The following is a 21,655-nucleotide window of genomic DNA, read 5'->3' on the forward strand; positions in this document are numbered from 1 at the left end:
TTCACCAATCAGTACCCGGCCACGTCAACTGCCACCTGCCAGACGCTATCGCGTCAAACGGCATCGGGAAAGTGCAGTGAAACACCTGCGACATTCATCACGGAGGCAATAACCAGACACAAAAATGGCGGCAGCCTTGATGTCGCCTCTGGAGGCAGAACAGCCTGAACCTTTCACGGACCTTCACAGCCTACACAGCTTTTCGGCGCAAACTTCGGCTGAGAAGGAATCTGTGCGGGTATTATGGACATACTTGCATTTTAAAACAAACGCATGCAGAAGCAGCTCTCCCTTTGCCCTGGCTCGCGGCCAGGTAACGTTCGTAGCTGTTCAGGAAATGAAGCTGGAGTAACGCCGGCCGCCGCACGAAATAACCCTTAGGGCAGGGAGAAAGCCTTCATTGCCTGCCGAGCCGAGCAGGAAGTGTGACCGGTGACCCAACCTTGAAACGGAACAGGCGCCAAAAGGAAAAGCCCAAGGTAGAGCTGCTCACTGCAGTTGGAGAACCAGCGAGGCACCTCTCCTCCCGCTCTGTTCCGCCGCGTGACGTCACAGCACGTGACACGGAGGGGGATGCCCGACGTCACGACGAAAACGCCGCTTCGGGAGCGCCGACCGACCGACGGGCGCGGTGCGATTGCGCCAACGCTGGCTGCTCAGTCCAGCAGCGGACTTCACTCGTGCTGGGTGTTGCGCGCCGCTACGTCCGGCGTGTGTGGGCGACGAGGAAGTACCGTGTGTACGCGCCTTCTTCGGTGGATACGTGGTTTCTTTCTTGTGGCGTTACTCGTCTTCGCCGTACCTTCCGCCCCTGTATCCGGCAGCTCACTTGGGTGTGCGAGCCTTTGTTTGTTGCTGTATTTTTTTTTTTTTGTTTGTTTGGTGTTGCACGCGGGAACAGAGTTCACTGAAAGAGTGGGTGCGAGCGTAGCCACATCACTGCGTTCTGTGTGCTTTTCTGTTCGAGGAGGAGCAGCGGCTACAGGAAGATCGCGGAAACAACTGGAGCACGGATCATCGTCGTCGTGCGGGATGCCTCGCGTGAGGTGAGCAGACGGCCGGAGATGCCGGTTGCGTTTTCATTGAGTCCGCATGTGGCGGGCTCTGCTGCAAGCACTGACGCTGCGGCTGACGGCGCGGCACGGAGCGCGCGAGTTTTTAGAGAACGTAAAGCGAAAAGAAGGTGGAAAATCAGCGCCAAACGAATAGAAAGAAATGGAAAAGCCTTTAGCTTTTTTCTTAGCTACCTCATAAGCCCCTTGAAAGATGGCGAGGCTATAATGATTGGAAAATACTGTCTCGTATCGTTGGTGTAGGTCATACGCGCTCTGAGCTATGACTTTTCCTTGCCACCGAACTATACTACAGCTTGTTCACATGAATATCAAAGTAGTGCTAGATTATGTCAGTGACATTCGCTAACTTTCGGAATTTGCACACTTGCCTTAAGCAGCTGAACAGCGCAGTATAAATTTAAATTCGCACTTTCACTGTCTGGGATACATTACAACGTACATAAGGCTCAACACATGTGCCCTGAAAGAAAGCAACTTGATGAGCAGCTTCAATCTGTATGTGTTACTGGGAATAAAGAGCTTTGTATTGTTTCTACGCGTGATCAAAACGCTCTTCCGGCCGATTTTCAAATTGTTCGACTATCCCGCATCGAACAAGAGCCCACTGCCACTGAATTTTCTGCACAGAGACGTTGACCAGAAATAAGAAAGCAAAAATTTATAAAAAGCCGTCGTCAAAGATTTTTTTTTTTTGTCTTGAATGTTTTACGACTATGACACATGGCCAGGCGAGGCTGGCAGTGCTCGACTAGCCAGAGGCCGCAAAACGCTTCGAATGATGCCCCAAAAATGGTCTTTGACGTGGAACGCCAAAGATACAAGATACATCTCACGAAGATCACCTTTTGTTTTTCCTATGACAACTCGGCTTGTGCCATGCGACGGAGCGTGTCAGATCAAAACGATTGAGAAGAACTTGTAAACGGGCTAGATGGCTTTTAACTTCAGACGGCATTTTTAGCGCTAACCAAACTCGTGCACAGAAGACAAACGACACGAGATAGCGCCAGTAGCGTACCCTTCTTTATCTCCTGTGTATATGTTTGGTTAGCGCTAAAAATGCCATATGAAGCAGATCAAAACCGAACGTATAAAACGATAAAAGAGAAATGTTTGGATGGAAGGGAAGTTCCTTGTCGTGTAATCGTGCTGAGTCGTTCTAAAAAGCAAGCGCGGGCACATAAAGGACCAACATAAGCAATGTTTGTCTGAAACTTCGGCCGTGCACGGAGCGCAATACGCACGGTAAATGCTGCTCAACTTGGCAGGCTAGAAGAGACACCGTAGTAGAGGGATCCGCATTAACTTAGACCACCTGGAGATCTTTAGTTTGCACTGACATCGGGCAGGATATGGGCATTGTTGCATTTTGCCTTCGTTGAAATGCGTAAGGCATTCGATCCCCTGCAGTAACCAAACTCCATGTCCACTAAAGCCACCGTGGCGAGTTGAAGGACGAAAAAGAAAATAATTGAGGACAAAAGAAAATTCGAAAAAAAGAGAATAGATAAGGATTTACTTGTTAGCATTAAGCATTATCTTTTACGAAGCATACCCGCGCATTAAGGAAAGTCAGCTGTTATAGTTTCTAAAGGCGCGAGCCCGTCGCCTGTGTGGCCTTCAGCGCCATCTGATAGCATTGTGCTGGTGGTGCTTTGAATATGTCTGAATTCTGCAAATTTTGTTCATCAAAAACGAACAAAGAAACAAGACAGCTGTCGCAATACAACGAGCGTGCTTGTTGGTGGTGTACGTTTTTATTAACGCCCTGCGAAATGTGCAAAAACAGTCAGCCGAAAGGCATCAGAAAATAACTTTTAAAAGAATCCCACGAAGATATGAGGTGAAGACACGCCGTGCCGTCACCCCTGCTTTGGAAACAGGTTGCATAAACAAGTGATGGGCTGAGAGAATGGCAAACGATGTATGGAGTGGTTACACTAGAGCAGAAAATGAAAAGCAATGGGATAGCTCTAGACAGGTAAAACTTGTCCTCGTCGGGGACGGATAAACCAAAAAAAGACACGTGGACCAACGGCCGTTTCTGGAATGGATTGCGTGCGAGCCATCGCGGGTTTGAGAGATTCAATGTGTGACCTTGCTTTGGTCGCGCCAAGCGCGGCTAAGTCAGATCTCGGCCTCCAAGAATGATGCCAACGTCAGTGAGGGGCACAGGATCGACATCTGGTGTCGCATATCTCTTGCTCATTTGCCTGCGATCGGGCTGCTGATTAGCCGCGCAGACGGTGAAAGGGAAAATTTCTGTTGCCTTCACTTTTCGCACTGTGTCCAAATCACGCGATGACCTCTCGCATGTCTGCTTTTTTTCGTCTCAAGTACGACTGAATTCTTGCGCAACAGTGGCGAAATAGTGAGCAAAAGATACGCTAGTCTTCAAAATGTAAAGCGCAGTAACCTAACTATGCCGTTGTACATAACATTAAGGCGTGATAAGATAGATGCTAAGCGGAGGCTTGGAGCAAGCTATCTAGCATCAATAACGCTGCATAGACAACGAAACGAAGCAAGTTTGTGAAAGGGAGCGTAGGGTGCCCTCAGCGAGGACTAAAAAGAAATGGCAATAAGTGCTGGGCTGCATTCCATTTGCGTCTGATTTGAATACGGCCGGAGACCGGTTTCCCTTTTTTCTCTGTGAAAAACGGTTTAAATAGCAAGAATAGCAGCGGTGCGCGCTAAGGGCTGACGTCTCGCTTGTCCCATTAACGAGCTACACGCGCACAGCCGGCGCTAAAGTACGATTAGCATAGGCAGCTCGACTGGCGCTCGCACGTCTCATTCAAGGCGTTCTACAATGATAGCCTTGGCTCGCTGTGATAAGGAAGCGCGGCGCAGTTTACAGTGCCCTGGACTCCGCGCCTTACACTGTGTGGCCACCTCGTGCGCCGTAGTCGAGGGGTGGGATTATAAAGGGCGTCCTACGGAAGCTCGTGAAATTGTCCCTCTTAAGCCACCATATCCTTTAACCTTTGCCATTCTGTACCTGCACGCCACACCTGATTAAAAAAGATAGCATAACAAAAGGGAAAAGAAACGCCAGCGACGAACGAAAGGCGAACAAAGTTGTAGAGCTTTACAGTGCTCTTTTGGTTTTGTACTGAACCGTTCTGTCTGGTTCTGATATTTCGAAACTTTCGCACACTTCTCGAGCACGTCCCCTTTCTGCAAAGTTGGCTATTAATACGTTTTTTTTCTTCTTTCTTTATCATTGTTTTTGTCAATGAGCTTTGGCCACTAGACCTTTATGGAAGGCTTCAGAAAAGGTACAAGCTCCGCGAAGGTTTTACCTTGTATATGCGGAGTGTATACCTTGTAAAGCAGAGGCTTCGCGATTAGTCCGCTGCGCATTAATTTGCGCTTCATTTTACTGCAGACTCGTGACCATGTAGTCGCTTAAACGAGCGCCACCATGCACGATATCATGCACCTTATGCAAACCAAGCACGTTAGTCATGGCTCTCTTTAGCCAAGATGTCTTCGTTATAGTGAGATCATCATCATCATTTATGAGCGCTTTGTTTTCCCTTGACATTTATTTTATTCTTGTGGGCCGAGAGACGGCCTACCCGTTTGCGTCGCATAACATCTCGGGTAACAATAACCTATGCTCTTTGCTAGGGTGGAAGAACGGGCTAGTTGGCTGTTCATCTTAGGAAAACAAAACAGCGCACTCTTGACACACGGACAAAGAAAAGACAGACAGCAACAACCTATGCTATGATACCATGCCATCTTTAATTCTCAGTCCGGAACTTTTATTTGGAACCATCTGTGCCAGGATCCTATTTTGAGTTATAGTGGTTATAGACTGCGTGACGTTATAACGCTATCACAAAGCGACTGCGTCTTCTGTGCTCATTATACGGCTGGGAAAAGAGGACCCCCCGTGATGACTGCCACTTTGTTAGGGATATTTACTCGTGGTTTAGTTACCGTGGCTTCCTGCAAGCATTAAAAATCCGTTAGTCCAAAAGAAGCATTTACGAAGAAAAAAAAAATCAAATTGGCGCAGTCGTTACGTATCTGTGTGCGGTATACATCTGTTCTCCGTTAGGGACCCTCATGAAGTACCATCGTGACTTCTTTTCTGCTGAGCGCACATTATATACGACGCTCAGCGCGGACGATCCATTGTCCCGGTTCGCTCGGAAGCTCGACCCACGAGGAGGGTATATACTTTAAAAGGTGACCTCTGCGTGGACGGGACTCCAGAAGACGTTGTTGTCGATTGCACAACGTGTCATTCTGCTCCATGGTCTTTAGGCAGCGATAAGCTAAAATAGAAGTATAAAAACGAAATCAGGACAGAAGACGCTCAGGGGACGTCCCATGCGCTGGCAAAGAGGTCAGCCAGAAAGACCGAGGTGACCCTTCGAGAGTGACCGCTTAAGCAGACAAGGGGAGCCGCTGCCGGTCGAAAGACGATGGCGCATCAAAAGAAGACCCGCGACACTGCCACCGAAGCCGCTTGACCTATCTCCATTGTGTGGAGCGGATTATGAGCTTGCCGTCCCCTTAGGTGCGCTGTCAGGCTGTGCCACATTCGAAAGATGAATCCAACGCCGAGTACGTAGACGAGCTCGTCAGGCACAACTTGTGGCATGACTGGCATCGTCTCGTCCGCTCCGGGCTCGTAGAACGGGTGCCGCGCATGAGCGGCCATTGAGTAGCCTTGCGTTCGATATGCGATACGGGGCATCAGACGCATATGCCAGTACGAGTCGTCACCAGCGAAATAGACTCATTTCTGCTGTAGAATCTTCAGGACACAGAACGAGAATAACATGAGTCAGGTTATTAAATGCAATACAATGTGGGCAAATTGTATAGAAGGAGGTCCCGTAGTCGGACACTGTAGTGGGACCTTCGACAACCTTTTACGGCGCCTATTGACAAAAGCGTGTCACCCAATTTCGGCGTTATTACTTATATATCGAGTTTGGGCGAATGCTAATAAGGTTCTAGGCAGGCTTGTTTTTTGTGTCAACCAGTTCAGGCTAAGGAAAACGACTGTGGTGAAGGTTACCACCAAATGAGTACTCAGAGAATATTGAAACATTGTTCATCCCGGTTCTTCAAGTTTTGCTTATAGTTCACGGGAGTTCGTTCCGGCACTCGTCCAGTAAATGCCATGTGAAAGTTGGCCGCAAAAGTTGTTTTTCCGCGGTGAAAGTAAGAAAGGAAGAGGAAAGACAAGGAGGTTAACCAGTAGAAGAAACCGGTCTGCTACAGTGCACTGGGGGAAGGAGGTGAGGGGATATAAAAGTGATGGACAAGAGGGAGATGGGTGAAGTCAGTATAGTCACATCACAGCCATATCACGTCACATAACAGCATAATCACAGCCTATTGATCAGGCCTCTAGTTTTCATGAAGCGGAGCAGTGACTGGGAGGCCTTCACCGCCGACGATCGCCGCGGCCAGTGACCTAGAATCTTGATTTCATTCAGTAGGGGTACATCTAGACGCTCAGCGCACGGTGTCTTTTCGCACTGTATGTGGGGCACTCACAAAGAAAGTGGCCTATAGTCTCATCGCACTTGCAGGTTGCACATGCAGGGCTATTTGCCATACATGTTACAAATGAATAAGAGTTTGTGAACGCTACACCAACCCACCGGTGGCACAGCAAAGTTGCTTCACGTCGGGGTAGTCCGGGTGGACGCTGGAGCTTCAGGTCAGGGTCCAGGGATTTTAAGCGGCAGTTCGCAAGCTGGCCAGAATTCCACAAGTCCCTCGTAAGTGCGCGAAGCCTGCCCGCTGCGTCTGCCCTGGGAGATCGACACACAATATCCGTCTTGGTGGGCGGTTCGCGCAACCTCGTCAGCGCCCGCTACGCCGTTGTGTCATGGAAGCCATTGGTAGATGATGCAATGTCCTTATTTATGGCATAGTGAGGAAGGCCCTCGTATTTCCGCGACGAGTTGCTCATAGGCTCCACGGCGAAGAGCCGCTTTTAAGGCTTGCAGGGCCGCTTTGGAATCTGTGAAGATAGACCACTGTGTGGGGCTCTGCTGACTGATATGTGCCTAATTGCGACACACGGAGAGCGGTTAGCTCTGCGGCTGTTGAAGAAGTCCGGTGAATTGTGCTAACTTTTTTTTTTTCTGTAGCCCTTGCGAGGATGACCTGAAGAACTCACGGCATCCAATGAGCCGCGGTGAAAGATACCTGTGCTTGTATCACTGCTCGCTCATTATGCAAGCAGTATTTCAGTGCGTTCCAGAACAACGATAGGTGGCTGCGGACTCAGTGAAAGCGCATGAAAGGATGGATAATGGCTCGTCCGCGAGATATTGCCTGAAGGACGGGAATCATCTGCATTCTCAGGTTGAGGTACGTACTGACCTGGATTTCGGTGTCGAAAAGCGACGACAGGAAATGTCAGAAGTCGCATATTGATGAGCTCATCCAATGAAACAATGTTGTCTCAGGAACCCGTGTCTGCCATAGCAACAGTTACGTAAGAAACTGTAGAGAGATGAGTCGGGTGCCTTATCTGACTCTGGATACAACACTCGCGATAAGCCTGTGTGAACCATTGTTTCACAGTTCTGTGCTGTAACGCCATGCCTTGACACAAGGCTGCCGTAAGCTTGGTGCGTGGTGCTGGCAGCAACGAGCATCGAAGTGTGAAAAAAAAAAAAAAAAAAAAAAAAAATCTCGGTCGCATCATCGAGGCGGAATTTCGCACTTTTTTCAGTTCTTTTCGTGTGTGAGGCTACTACGGCGATGGCACAGATGAAACTGCGGCTGCGAGCTCGATTCTTTTCTTTATTTTTCAGTTATGATGTGTATAACAGCAGGTTTCCCGAAATGTATACATTGATCATGCATGTGGGAGTATAGGCAGTTCGGACATCGATTCCCTGCTTTACAAGAAGCACCGGACAGTAGGTGCTTTTACGGCTTTTGTTACGGTGTTTATGTTATTCCTGGTCTCAAAGTTTTCACATTTAAATGCCAACATGGTTGATATGGCGATCCGCCTAACAGCCTAAGGACGCTTCTGATCTGGATGGTTCAAAAACGTCGCTAGAAATGTAGCTTTCATATGGACAATGTTCATGATGCTGTCTAGCTCCCAGCTCTCCTTTTACTCTTTAATGGAAAATGGTATCATCAGTTTGAGTGGCGCAGTGGTTAGGGCGCTCGACTGCTGTGTCCAATTAAGGATGCGGGATCCAGTCCCGGCCGTAGCGGCTGCTTTTCGGTGGAGGCGAAAAGCTAGGCATCCGTGTGCGTGCGATGTCAGTTGCATGCTAAAGAGCTCCAGGTGGTCGAAAACTCCGGAGTCCTCCACTACGGCGTCTCTCATAGCCTGAGTCGCTCTGGGACGTTAAACCCCACAAATCTTTCAAAAATAGTATTTTATTTATTTATTTCAAAATACTGCAGGCCTTATGGCCCCAGCAGGAGGGCCATACCAGGTAACATTCACACACAGAAAAAGAAAGACAATACACACACAATTCGGTAAGAAGAAATAAATCATAATAGTAATAATAATTATACAAAATTTGACAGCCTGACAAATCAAAAGGTAGACAATTAATATAACACACAGCACAATTGGCGTCTCTCATAGCCTGAGTCGCTTTGAGACGGTAAACCCCACAAACTAAACCAGCACAGCACAATTCGGCGTGAACAAGTTGAACAGCCTAACTAAGCAAATGATCTTCCAGTGTCTTGCTAAAATTACTACTTTAGAAAAGAAATTCTGGCCGCAAATTCTAATAAGAGATGGTCCAGGGAAAAAAAAAAACTTTACTGAAATTAAATTTTTCGGGCAAAGACAAGTTGCAGTGTGTGTTACTTAGGGCGTTGTGTTCGTTTAGCAGTAGAAGGTTTGGCAAAATTAGGTTTTGGAATATTTACTTCCTGGAACTGAACCATTTGCAGGAACAAAATTCTGTTTATTTTGCGGCAGACTGAAGAGTGGGGTGTTATTTCCATCTATTAGCTGTGTGGGAGAATCAGATATTCTGTACTTGTGGAAAATAAACCTTACTGCTTTCATTTGAATCAAGAGCAGTTATGTTCTTTTTCATGTGAGAATCCCAAATGATAGAGACGTACTCGAACTTAATCCGGATGAGTGTGTTATACGCCAAAAGCGTAATATTGGAGGAGGCGCGAATAAGTTTTCGTTTTAAGAAACAGAGTGTCGAGAATGCTGAAGAACAAATTTGTGCGATATGCGGTGACCAGTCCAATCAATCGGTAAGTGCCAAACCTAAATACTTATGGCTTAGTATTTTTTTACGGTCAGAACTTTGTAGAGAATAAGTGAATTGGCTAAAATATTTTTTCCTCGTTACACGCGGGGGAGTACAGTTTTCGTGATATTAAGTTTCATGCTGCATTTCACACACCATTGGCCAATAGCTGTCATAGAGGCTTGGAGAGTACCATGATCAGAAGTTTCCCTTATAATCGTATGGATACAGAACTTGGAATAACATCAGGCAGATCATTGTTTATATATATATATATATATATATATATATATATATATATATATATATATATATATATATATATATATATATTGGCCCGACGCATCACCAGGGATAATAAAAAGCCCGGGTGCAAAAAGAGGCCTGGGAACCGCTTCGCGGAATGTGCCACTGGCGTAGTGTACGAAATTCCCCTGACGTGTGGCAGATCGTACATCGGGCAAACAAAGCGTTGCATCAACGACCGGCTCGGGGAGCACGCAAGATATCTAAAGAATAAGGAAGGTGATAAACTTGTTGCGCACTGCGCTACTTGCGAGGATTGTACACCGCTGTTTTCCGGAGTCAGGATTTTAAGCAAAAGCAAATAAAAAACCACCCGTGAAACGATAGAAGCATATTATATTCAGAGGGCTGGGTCAGGTTGCGTTAGCGATACCTCATTTGTTTTGTACTACGCAGAAAAGATTTTCCTTTCTAAGTTCTTGAGATAAAGGTGTGATGCGTTTCGTTTTGTTTTTTTCCCTGGCACGGTAAGCGCCTGCGCGTCTGGTTGTATATAACTCTTGTGTGCGTCGAAAAATAAACAGTTGTGAGTCAGCGCTGTGTTCGGCCCTATAGTCTTCCTTCTTCTTCTTTCCTTTGGCCGCGTGCCTTTGCGCTGAAAACTATGTCCTTAAAAAATACGCCTTCCTGATCGGGTTGGCTAACAGCCCTGCTTGTGAACGATGTGGCTTTGATGAAACGATTGAGCACCTCCTTTGTGATTGCCCTGTTTTTGCAACTGAACGACATACGCTGCGTACTGCATTGGATCGTCTGGACGCTCACCCCTTAACGGAAGGGAAGATCTTGGGACCATGGCCACAAACGTCATCTGCACTCAAAGCCTACAAAGCACTTCGCTTTTTAAGGGAGACTAGCCTGATTGAGAGACTGGGACTTTCGCACCTCCTCTCCTCTTCAGCCCTCCCCCTTTAATCCCCCATTCCCCTTCCCCAGTGCAGGGTAGCCAATCTGAATTCATTTTTTCTGGTTAACGTCCCTGCCTTCCGCCCTCCTTTCTCCTCCTCCTCCTGGCATTGAGCGAGATCATGCGTATATAGTTGAAGCTGCGGAGTCTGTGAGCGCTATCTGTCTGATTGAACGGTCCATCTAGCTGGCACTCGCATATTGCACGAGTCATCCCAAACCTAAAGGCTTCATCAACACGTAGTTTATCTCCAAATAAATTAATATTTTTGCCAGAAACTTTCTCTGCTTTTCTGCTTTGCGAGAGCAACTTGTGCTTCCTTAACTTATGCGCCGACAAGTCATTTTGAGTAGAAATGCCTAAATCTTTTAGTTTCTGTACGTTACGCCACACCCTTTGCTTCTGAAGATAGTTCTGGAAGTAGAGAATTACGGGGCGAATAGAAGCACCTTGCCCCATTCTGTAAATACGTGTTACAGACATGCATTCAACTCCTAACTTTTGATTAAAGACATCATCATATACCTTCCGTCGCAGATCATCTTCAGTTTTGTTATCCGGTTCGTTAGACTATAGACACTAAATTTTGGTGCTTTTTTTCTTCTTGTTAATTATGCGTAAGTCATCCCTGTATATCGATCCGCACGCAGTTTTCGCCTACGACCGCTAAATAATTTATAATTGAATTCTCTTTTCTCACCAGTTTCGAGAGATGGCTGTGATGTCACAATCATGTCTTGATATGCGGCATGAAAAAAGAGCGATATAATCCCTCACTTTTCACTTGTGGTGATTCCTACTCTTGAGGCAGGCTGGCTTTATCATTGTAGTGAATTCAAATGACACAGTAATGATTATATTACTGTATTTTCATCCCTCGCGTGACCTAGACTTGACTGTGACGTCACAGCCATTGCGGGGCTCTTGAAACTGAAATCGAAAACGATGAGAAAAGAAATTCGATTGTAACTTATTCAGCAGTGGTAGGCGAATGTGACGCGGTGATCCCTGTACAGTAATGTCCTAGGCATAATTACAAATGATAACACGAACCGAAAAATGCCTAACACAACTAAGTTATTTCTTTGACTACTATCTCCTAAATCCGTTCGGCGCGACCTCAGCGAGTTTAGTTCTCCTTGGTATTTTGCAGCAATTTCTTGCAACCTTTGTACCTGCTGCGAAGTTTTGTGTACTTCCTTAATATTGTCTTCTACCTCTTCCTCGCGCGCATCAAAATCAAACACAGCTTTCTTAGTCATTTCCAGTCTTTGTTTAACATCTGTTAGATCGCTGCGAATTGCTTTGTGACCTTCCACTAGCTGCTCTAACATCTCCGCAAGAGAAGGACCAGGGTTTTTCTCTATATTGCCTCAAGCAGTGACTTACAAACATGGAAGCAGTCAGCAGCGTGGCCTCGGCGCAACAACAAGCCTTCTTTTATCATGCTCAGCACACAGTCCACTCCGCTTTTGCCGAGGCCACTGAAGTCCCAAGAATGCAGTCCTGATTTTATAGCCGGTGTCGTTGATGACGTCACAAATCCGATGCTTGATGTTGCGGTTTGAAGAAAACCGTCGATGCAGTAGGCCCACGTGCTGCCGAATTCTACTGCTTGCTCTTTGAGCCCATCGCCTTGTGGTTGAAATGTTAGCAGTCCGGCTGAAGATAGCACGATCGCCTGCAATGAGACGGGAGGCATGCTTAGCACATCGTCCGCTCCGCTTTTGCCGAGCCTACTTCAATATGTTATTCCTTTTGGCAATAGGTGAATGTAAGAGCTCTCTGCTGTAACGTGCCTCATCGGTTACTCCTATGAGCTACCTGTACATCTATTGGGCTACGCGCGCGAGTCGGAAGCTCAGAGCGGAAGCACGAGCCTGTCCCGCAGGAAGCTGGATGCTGCGTTTCTAAGCTGGCTGATTTACCTTTTGGAGTATCTAGCGTAACCTCAGTAGCGAGCCTTGTTTGCTCTAATTAGGCAGCGGCTCCCGTTGCTCTAGCGTTGTCAAAATGCCTGCCGCTGTGCGTTTGTGGCCGTGACGCACCTTCCGTTCGGTGGCCTCAAGAGGAGGAGGGAATGGAAGACCCGGCCGCTTTTGCCCGCCGTCGCCGATGGTCTGTTGACCCAACAACCCCATTGTGCCTGGTGGTCAGCACTACTCTGTCTGCGCTCGCTCACACAACGCCCGCTTTTCGGGGAGCGAAGAACAAAAGGCGCTTCCCACAAAGAAAGATATAGACAACGAAGGGAAGGAAGAGAGGAAGATGAAACGGACGTACGCCTTTCCATGCGCTCAGGTCGCCTCGCTTCGCGCCAAATCTGCAAGCGGCCGCCGCCTGTGGTGGCGCCGTCCGGTTTCAGCAGCAGCGAGCAGCACGGAAACGGCGCGCTGCCGTGCCCGGAAATTGCCGCCGGGGTCCCTTCCTCGCTCACCCCTGGGAGGTGGGTGCGCGCTCGTATGTGGACAGATGGTTCGGGGCCTTGTGGAGGATCTTGGCCTCTCATCGGTCCTTGCTCGCCTACGTCGTCTCCGCGCAAGACAGCGGGTTCTAGTTTCGCCGCCTCCGCGCACACACCTCTTCGGGAGCGATATACGTGATAGTACTGTGACTGAATGTATGCGTGCGTGCGTTCGCTAGTGCGTGAGCCCACACCGCTCCATGCTGGTCAGCGGAGAATACTTCCTCTATCTCTTCAACGACTCCACTTCCTCCAGTTTGGAAAAGAAGGAAGACAGTGGACGACAGCAACGTAAATGTGAAGACAAACAAGGGTTCTTGAGATGAGATGATTAATACTGGAAAAACAGAGAACGGAAAGTGAAATAAAAAAAGAAAGGGGTCAGATTGACTCCGACAGCGCGGCGTCAAAGAAAGGCGTGAGAGTGACATTGCGTTCAGTCTCACAGTCTCAAACCAAGCCATGCTATCTCTTCTCATTTTCCTCTTTTCTCGTGTTATATACGCACCTGCACGAAGCAGCATTTATATGAATATGCGATTCTTAGGTGGGCGGATGTGATTAGAAAAAGCTTGTAGGTGTATGGTGGTCGCGGCTGACTCGAGACCCGGTTATACTTATAGGTCAGCGGGAAATGCGTTTTCCCTGCAGTAGACATAAATGAGCTGATGATGCTAATTTTTAATTTTCACAAATTTATGAGCATTGAGAAGAATGTGTTTGCAGATGTTCCGAATTCATTATAAAGGGGTACGCAAATAATAGGCACTATGCAGTCACACTTGCCACGAGCGCATGTTAATAACGGAGACTGGCTGCACTGCGAAAGCCATTGACGGAAAACAATTGGGCGTACACTGCGAACCGCGCTTGCGGTCTCTTCACTGCGAACGTTAGCACAGCGCACCTTGAAGCGAAATGCACTCCCTTCCTAATGGTGGGGTGCTCGATAATTAACCAGCGCAGAACACATTTGAACGAGAACATGCTGCCGCTGGCCATGAGGCCTGCCTCGAGGAACGTATAGCGGTTGTTTGTATCTGTCGTTCCTACAGACTTGGACTTGTGTCCGCATACACAGTATGCCAACAGTGGCTTGCGTGGGATGGGTGTGCAGACCTCTCCAAGCACGACACTAGCGCCTTTCGGGTGCTCATTCCTTTGTATAGCGTAGCTTGAACAAGAATCTCCAGGCTACGTGGTTGGTCTTTCCAGGAAAGCCTGTTGGGTAAACAGTGGCTTCTGTTTGTTGAGATTTGGGCTTTTAGGCGCCGTCCTGCTCTGCCGTACAGAACAAATTCTGATGCCCGAGAAAGTCGGACACTCGCTTCGAAGTGTGCTCCTGGTCTGCAGGGAGTTCCGACTGCTGTCAAAGGCACTCTCGTCTTTCTCTCTACCCTCTGCTTAGGTGTGGCCATTCAAGAGCTGCATACCACCGCCGGAAGAGCGCAGTGTCCTCACACGGCCGCGACCTGTCCTGCAGTTGCCGCGCGGAGTACGTGCGTTCGAGGCATGCTATGCGTTTTCTTGTTAGGAGAGGGCGTTTGGCCTTCTTGCGCAGAGTCCTTCCGAGCGGTGTTGTATGGCCACCGGTGACGGCTTGCTCCAATATTTGCCACTTAGCTCCTCAAGGAGTCCGCTGCTGACGTCAGCAGGCGCGCTGGGCTGTAGCCTTGCATGCAAGGAAACCTCGCTTATAGCAAGGTGACGATGATGGACATGATATCTGAAACGCGTTTATAACAAGTGTGCTGCCGCCCTCCTATGTAGCGACAGCCTGCATTGTATCTGCCACGGCGGTGGCCCTACATGTACGCTGTCACTGGCCCGCTACGCCATGACGCCGCGATGCGATGCTGCCTGTTACTTCCGGCCTGTTGTAAGGTCCAGCGCCATTGCGACTTTCTGGCTCGCGGAATGCTGCTGTACGTAAGTGCTGAATGGGATACCAGGGCGACATCTGAGAGACCAGGGAGTTGCCCACTAGCCGGGTATAGGGTGATTACAGTTTAGTTTGACGTCACTGTGGAACCGGGAAGGCAAAAGCAGATGCGAAGAGAGGGGGAAAATGTATGCCTCGCGGACTTCCGCTTGGTTATTGTAGCGAGAGCTACACTATGCCAGCCGTTTCGCCTCTTCGCCGTGATCGCACTTTCGCCGTGGTCGCACCTGACCTTGAGTCGTTGCCTAGCAACCGCAGAAGAAGAAGATGTCGTGGGAGGCGGTAGCTGGCAACTGATATGGCCGAGCACTAACTGAACGTAGGGCTTCCTGACATTACTTTTGGCAGGAGCTGCCAACTCGGGTCTCTCCTTTCATACGGGAGGGTGATATCACAATCAGCATGCCAAAACCTTTGCATTCACGTTATCACGCAGGCACGTTCATACGGCCTGGTTAAAGCGGGGCTTTATATGTTAGCTGGTAGCTTACGCTATCCCGTCATCACGAAGGTGGGAGTGAAAACAGAGAGAAAGAGGTGCCGCAGTGGAGGGCTTCGGACCACAGCGCAACAGACGCTTTCTCCTCATCGCACTTTAGTGCCCCCTATGGCATAAATAAAGCTGAAACCATAGAGTAAACTACTACGTGCAAAAGCCATGTCTTTACTTTGAAGCCGAACCTAAGCGTAGCCATGCAGATACCTCTCGCGTAACTGCAGGTTTAACCATAAGCTAAAACACAGGTAGTTCTTTTTAATTGGCTGCGGCCTTGCCGGCCCGTCTTACTTCTCGTCTTAAAAAAACAACAACAAAAAACGCGTTGAACAGTGGGCCTATGGACGCGTGCTATAAAAGGGCATATACAGTGCTGTAATGTGTATATCTAAGCATGCCGCAAGTCATAACGGTGAATTCTTCATCATCGGGGTCTAGGCAGTTAGTAGCGCCGTGTCGTAGCATTTTAACTTTAAAAATCGGGGAACCATGCTGGCAAAACGGCAAAGATATGCCCGCCAAAACGTACAGTAATAAATTGAAAAGATTGGCCAATGACAATGATCTTTGATTGACAATTTTCGCGGGCGAAATTGAATGTCCTGTGCTCTAAAAAGGTCAGCGCCCGAATGCCGGGCACGGCATCAACCAGCGCGACATTTTCCAATGTTCGTCGACGACAATCTCAGACATTAATTAAACCGTAACATAAAATTCTACTCCATCTAGTGACCGCAGGATAAGGCTGTTGTGTTCAGGTCTTACGAGTATCGGTCCCCGAGCAAGCCGGGCGAGCAGCGCAGTACGGATTCAGTGAGTGCCTATCCACTACTTTGGTTCACTTGTATGTGTTAAAATAATGAGCACACCACAATTTTCAGCCTGTTTCAGCATCCCATTATGGGAGTGAGCAAGCTGCACACGGCAGCCAGACGATGACGGGTGAGGAGCCGTGGCGGCTCGCTCCAGCGGATGCAGTGCATCGTCGTCAATTCTGCGTAAAGTAACAAATATCTGAAATACGTGCTTGAAAGCAAGTTTCAGGTGAAGCCTTATAGGGGCAGCCCGCCGCTCGTGGCCCCTCGATCAGCGGGCGCTTTCGTCTCCGAACTAAATTTCGGTTTGTAGTCACTTCACGTAGGTATGAATGAATTGGAGGACGGACGGACGGACGGGTAGATGGATGGATGGATGTTGGGAGCGTCTGCTTTGAAGTGGGGTGGTGGCACGTGCCAACGGTGCTCAGTATTTTATTTTCTTACATATACGGGGCCAATTTGCAACCTAATGGAATCATCTATATATATGCAATTTTTCATAAAAAGCACCTTCTATTAATTTCTGCGTTTCACCAGCTTTATTATTGAACTATATCTTTACGTGATCATCCGAATTTTGAGCCGCTAATGTTTTTGATCGCTGCTTGCTAACGTTTACCGCAGATTCATGTTTCTGACCTTTGATATCTCTAAGCTTTAAGGTACCCGCGATTTTTCATGACAGCTGAGTTTCTCTTTGCATTCTTTATAATTTCCTCCTTGTGGTCCCACAATAGGTTTTGCCATCACTTATCCAAATATAAAGGTATTTGTGCGCTGTAACTATAGGCAACTCTTACGTTTTGTAGCGTGATTGGGCCGAGCTCATCATTAAAAACCACGACTGCTGATTTTTTCTGCTCTAAATCTTAATCCCAGAACCTCTGTATTTTTTTCCGCAACCGTCTGCCAAGTCTTGGAGGCCTTTCTGGCTATCTGCTAGAATAACAATTCATCGGCTTATATCAATCCCGCTATGCAGTATGTTTCCAATTCACCCCTTGCCGCCATGACATCGTAAACCGTGACTCCGTTCAATTTTAACTTCCATTCAATCGATCCAATGTAGATCATGAATAGAGTCACTCCCCTTTTTGCTGCAACTATTTTTGCACCGTCCAAGTCCTGCTACTTCACTGCTACGTTATTCGCCCTGTAACTCGCATTCAGTAAACTTGTCGTTTCCTTCACCACACCCATTTTTTCCAGAATTTGTCATGTCAGAGCGTGGTTTACATTATCGTAGCTCCCTTTGATATCTAAAAACGCCATCTTCTGTGGTCTTTCTTCAACTGCCGCGATATCGATGTACTGTGTGACTGCAAAAAATTATCATCTAATCTACGACCTTGTCTGAAGCCGTTCTGCAGTTCTAGTACTTTCGCCCCCTCAGTCCATCCTTGCAATTGACCTTTAATTACTTGAATTGCTATTAATACTGCTGTCAACGGCCTATAGGACTTATTTAACTTTTGCCTTTGTATAGAGGCTCATTCTACTCTCTCGCCAGCTTGCTGGGATTTCTTTATTAGGGCGAAAGCCTTTAATGCCTCATCGTTATCAACAGGAGCTGTCGGCAGAGGCTGGGGGCAGAGGATGTCACACTTTCGAGAGCGCACCATATATAGGCATTGGTAAACAGTAACCAAGTGAAACGGGTTAATTGGTTTAATATAGTATAGTTAAGCAATTAGACAGTTCATTAGTCACTAGCCAGCACTAACTAATGACTAACAAGTCACTAACCAGAACTAACTAATGATTGACTCACTAATTCAAATTCGTCATGACTAAATAGTCATGAGTAATGACAGATGAGTGACTATGACGCCATCACATGGTGACGCGGCTAACCGAAAGTGGTAACGACGTCACTTCCGGTCATGATGTCAGGATTAGAGCTTTCCCCGCAGGGCCTTCGATCCAGGCGTCCGTGCGGCGCCTTTCATCTGGCGCTTCCTCGAGCGCCGCACCACAGAGCATATATAGAAATAGACGCAGTACAGCAGGCATCAGCGGCGTTTAAAATTGGCTGACATCAAAGAAAAGGCGCAGTATCTGTCGCAATTCTGCGCGGACACCTTAACCGAGCTGTAAAGATTAGGAGAAAAGTGGCAGTGAAAAAAGAGAGAAAGAGGTGCTGGGTAGTGCAAGGCTTCGGACCATTTCGCAACAGACGCTTTCGCCTCATCGTACTTTAGTTGTCGAATATCTGCCATCCACCTACCGGCTGTAGCATTAATTTTTTTTTGTACCAAAAATGATTACGGTTCGTTTGTTTTCTGTATTAACCCCATGTTGCTGAAGTTCAGGCAAGAAAGTTTCTTCTTTTTTTTCTCTCTCTCTCTCTTTTCGACGGGCCCTGCAAGCTGCTTGGCGGCTTGCTATTGCCTCTTTAACATGTACGCCCCACCAATATTTTGGCTTATTTTTTCCTGTTCATTGGTTTTTCTTTCTCACCAAAGCTATTCCCGTCTGAATTACTTCTAACACTTCATTATAAGTCCATGACCTACTTGCGCCTTTTCTTATGCATTTCTATACCTCTTTCCTTAAGCCCATAAAATGCCGGTCGTTCATATACGAAACCACGCACTGTATGTCATCTTTGTCAGCATGACTTTTCCGATGGAGTCTACAAACTGAGTTCATCTACGTGAGCACTTATATCTCCTAGTATGAGTACCTCTCCTGTGCACCTAATTAGTCGGCTATCTTGCGATAGACATTTAATCAAATCTCCGTTTGTCGCCCTGTTGTTTCTTCTGGTACACAAGTACACTATCCCTAACAGTATTTATTTGCACACCATATTGCATATAACCCATGCACGCTCTTCTCACGCCTTGTCTACTCGCATCCGAGTATGTCCACGTCTAATAAATACTCTTACGCCACCACCTATGCTTTCTCCACCCTGTCTATTGCAACCTTCCCGACTACAACCTGGGATAAGCGGATCTTCTTTGAGGTACCTAAGGTGCCATATGTTGCAGTATCCCGGCTTCACGTCACGTTCGCGCAAGTGCCCCACCTGCATGCTGCGCTGTGAGCGACCGGTGGCATTTCGCTGCCTTTTGTTTCTTCAGTATGTCAGTGTAGGAGCTCTAAGCAATTCGTTTGACCGATGCAGCTGGTGCGACTCCTGCAAAGCTCCTAATGTCGGCCTGATGTGACCACAAAACTTCAATACATGCCCGCGCCTCGTTGCGGTGGCGCTCGACTATTAAGGGCGCAGGCTCGATTCTGGCTGCCGCTTTCCGACGGAATGCAAGGCACTTAGCGATGCCAGTGCATGATAATAGGTCCATGTGTTCAATATTGCCTGAACCCATCCACTACGGTGTCTCTCAATGCCCGTATTACTTTGAGGCATATAGGAAGTTTCGCAACTGACATGATTAAGGGGCCGTAGTTTTAAGCCCCCCACAGGGAGCGAGGTGACATGGGTCCATATAACCAACATTCTTACGAATTCCCATTCCCCTACTGACCTCTCAGGCTGCTGGAGAGCAGCTTTTATTTTCTAATACTATTCCGACACTTTCGCACCAGAAAAGATGCGCTATGCAACTCTCACTGGAAAACAGATAGGTGTATGCGTTTCTGGCGTGGTTGCAAGAGCGAATTTTTCTTCCAATTGAGCTCCTTTCATTGGCCGGATATGTTGGCCAAAAACCTGGGACATAATTCTTTATACTATTGACTACAGTTCACGTGACACCTCCTATGCTAGCGACAGCAGTGTCTGCACTGGTGGCAGCATCCCCAGGCTGCTAAAACGACCTCTAGAAAGGTGTCCGTGGCAACACCCTCTGGGCAGGTGATAATAACCTCTAGTCCAGTGGCAACAATTTCTAGATAGTAATAAGGGACTAATTACTCACCTACATCCACCCAACCGGAATTTCTCCTTTATTAGAAATCTACTCCACCTTGAAGGATTCGCTTAAACATTCGGCCAACACCCTCTAGACAAGTATAGCAACAACCTGTAGACAAGTGACAGCATGACGTAGACTAGTGGTATGCTCCGTAGACAGTACTCCGTAGACTAGTGACATCATCCTGTGGCCTAGTGAGAACACCCTCTAGACAAAAGAACAGTACTCCCATAGAAGTGACAGCACCCTCCATACAAGTGATAGCACCCGCTGGACAGCGACAACCTACAACCACTGAACTAGTAGCAGCATACCATAGTCTAGAAGAAAAAAATGCCTAGGGGGGGGGGGGGGGGGGATGTTGCCACATGCATAGTAAGGATAGTGTTGTCGCTAATCTGCGCTGTTCTAGACTCGCTGCTGAGGATGTTAAATACGGGTTCGTGATGCTGGCAGGCTTTATAGGCTCTCCAGCAACTGTCACATTTTGCTTCAGAGCTGAACGGAAAGCCTGGAAGCTTTTACTTACCTAGCGTGAGAGGTTATGCGCACGCAGAGTGGCACGAGGAGCAGTCGCACGCGGATGCAAAGCTGCGGTGCGTGGCGGCCGGCAATTTCTGTGCCAATTGGGGCATCCCGGCACGGCAGCAAGCCTGCTCAAACGAACAGGACGGCAGGCAGAGACAGGCCAGTGCTCAGGGCACCGCGCGATGTTACTGCCGATGACAGAGAAACGCCATGCGGTCTTTGTGCTGGTCTAGATTTCTTTTCTACTACAAAAGCTTTGTCCATAAATGTACTGCAGGGTTGTTTATAGCGGGTAAATGTGAACACAAATTTTTCTTGGTCACATAAGTCGCGAAAAGAAAACATTTTTGAGGCATTAGCTTAGTACGAAAGGTACAGTTCGCATTTCATGGTTTGGTGCACCACACTTGCAAGCATCTTTTCCCAGGCACTCGACCGCTACAGGGCAGTATGGTAATAACATCATAAGTAGTTGGCTAGAAGCTAGTGCAGCCAGCACACTCCTCTCTCTCTCTCTTTGTTTGTGCCCATCCCCTGGCTCAGTGGTTAAGGTGCTCGGCTGCTGATTGTAATGGCGCGGGTTCTCTGCCAGCTGCGGCGACTGTTTTTCGATGGAAGCGAAAAGCAAGGCACCCGTGAGGTGTGCGGTGCCAGTGCACGTGAAAGAACCCTACTGGTGGTCACAGTTTCCAGAGCCCGCCACCACAGCCTGAGTCGCTTTAAGACGTTACATCCTGAAAAGAAAAAAAGACATCTCTCATTGCTTGTAAGTAAACCTCCCTATTGATTAGTCCTCTCAAGGCGTCACGATAGCATATAATTGATGCGTGGCTTGTTGGACCAGTCGCTGCATATATATAGTTCACAGAAACAAAGCAGCGAGAAAGAAATGCGTTTACAACAGAAAAACATTTGTCAAGCATTTTAAGCCGAAAGAGTTTGCTTCTTGGCCATGCTGTATGGCTCGCTTTGCGTCGCCGACAATCCATATCTC

General features: G+C 47.7%; 1 protein-coding gene across 2 annotated transcripts in view; it reads left to right on the forward strand.

The window, feature by feature from the left end:
* The first annotated feature begins 649 nt into the window (after nt 1-649).
* Nucleotides 650-21,655, forward strand: part of bdg (sodium-dependent transporter bedraggled) — a 183,709-nt gene continuing 162,703 nt past the window's right edge. For both annotated transcript variants that reach the window (XM_084575816.1, XM_084575928.1), the window contains exons 1-2: nt 650-833; nt 977-1,046. The gene's annotated coding sequence lies outside the window, so the exon portion shown is untranslated. The remainder of the gene's footprint in view (nt 834-976; nt 1,047-21,655) is intronic.

Source organism: Amblyomma maculatum, chromosome 1 (genome assembly GCF_055883805.1).
Source record: "Amblyomma maculatum isolate TAMU_Amacu chromosome 1, ASM5588380v1, whole genome shotgun sequence".
NCBI lineage: Eukaryota > Metazoa > Arthropoda > Arachnida > Ixodida > Ixodidae > Amblyomma > Amblyomma maculatum.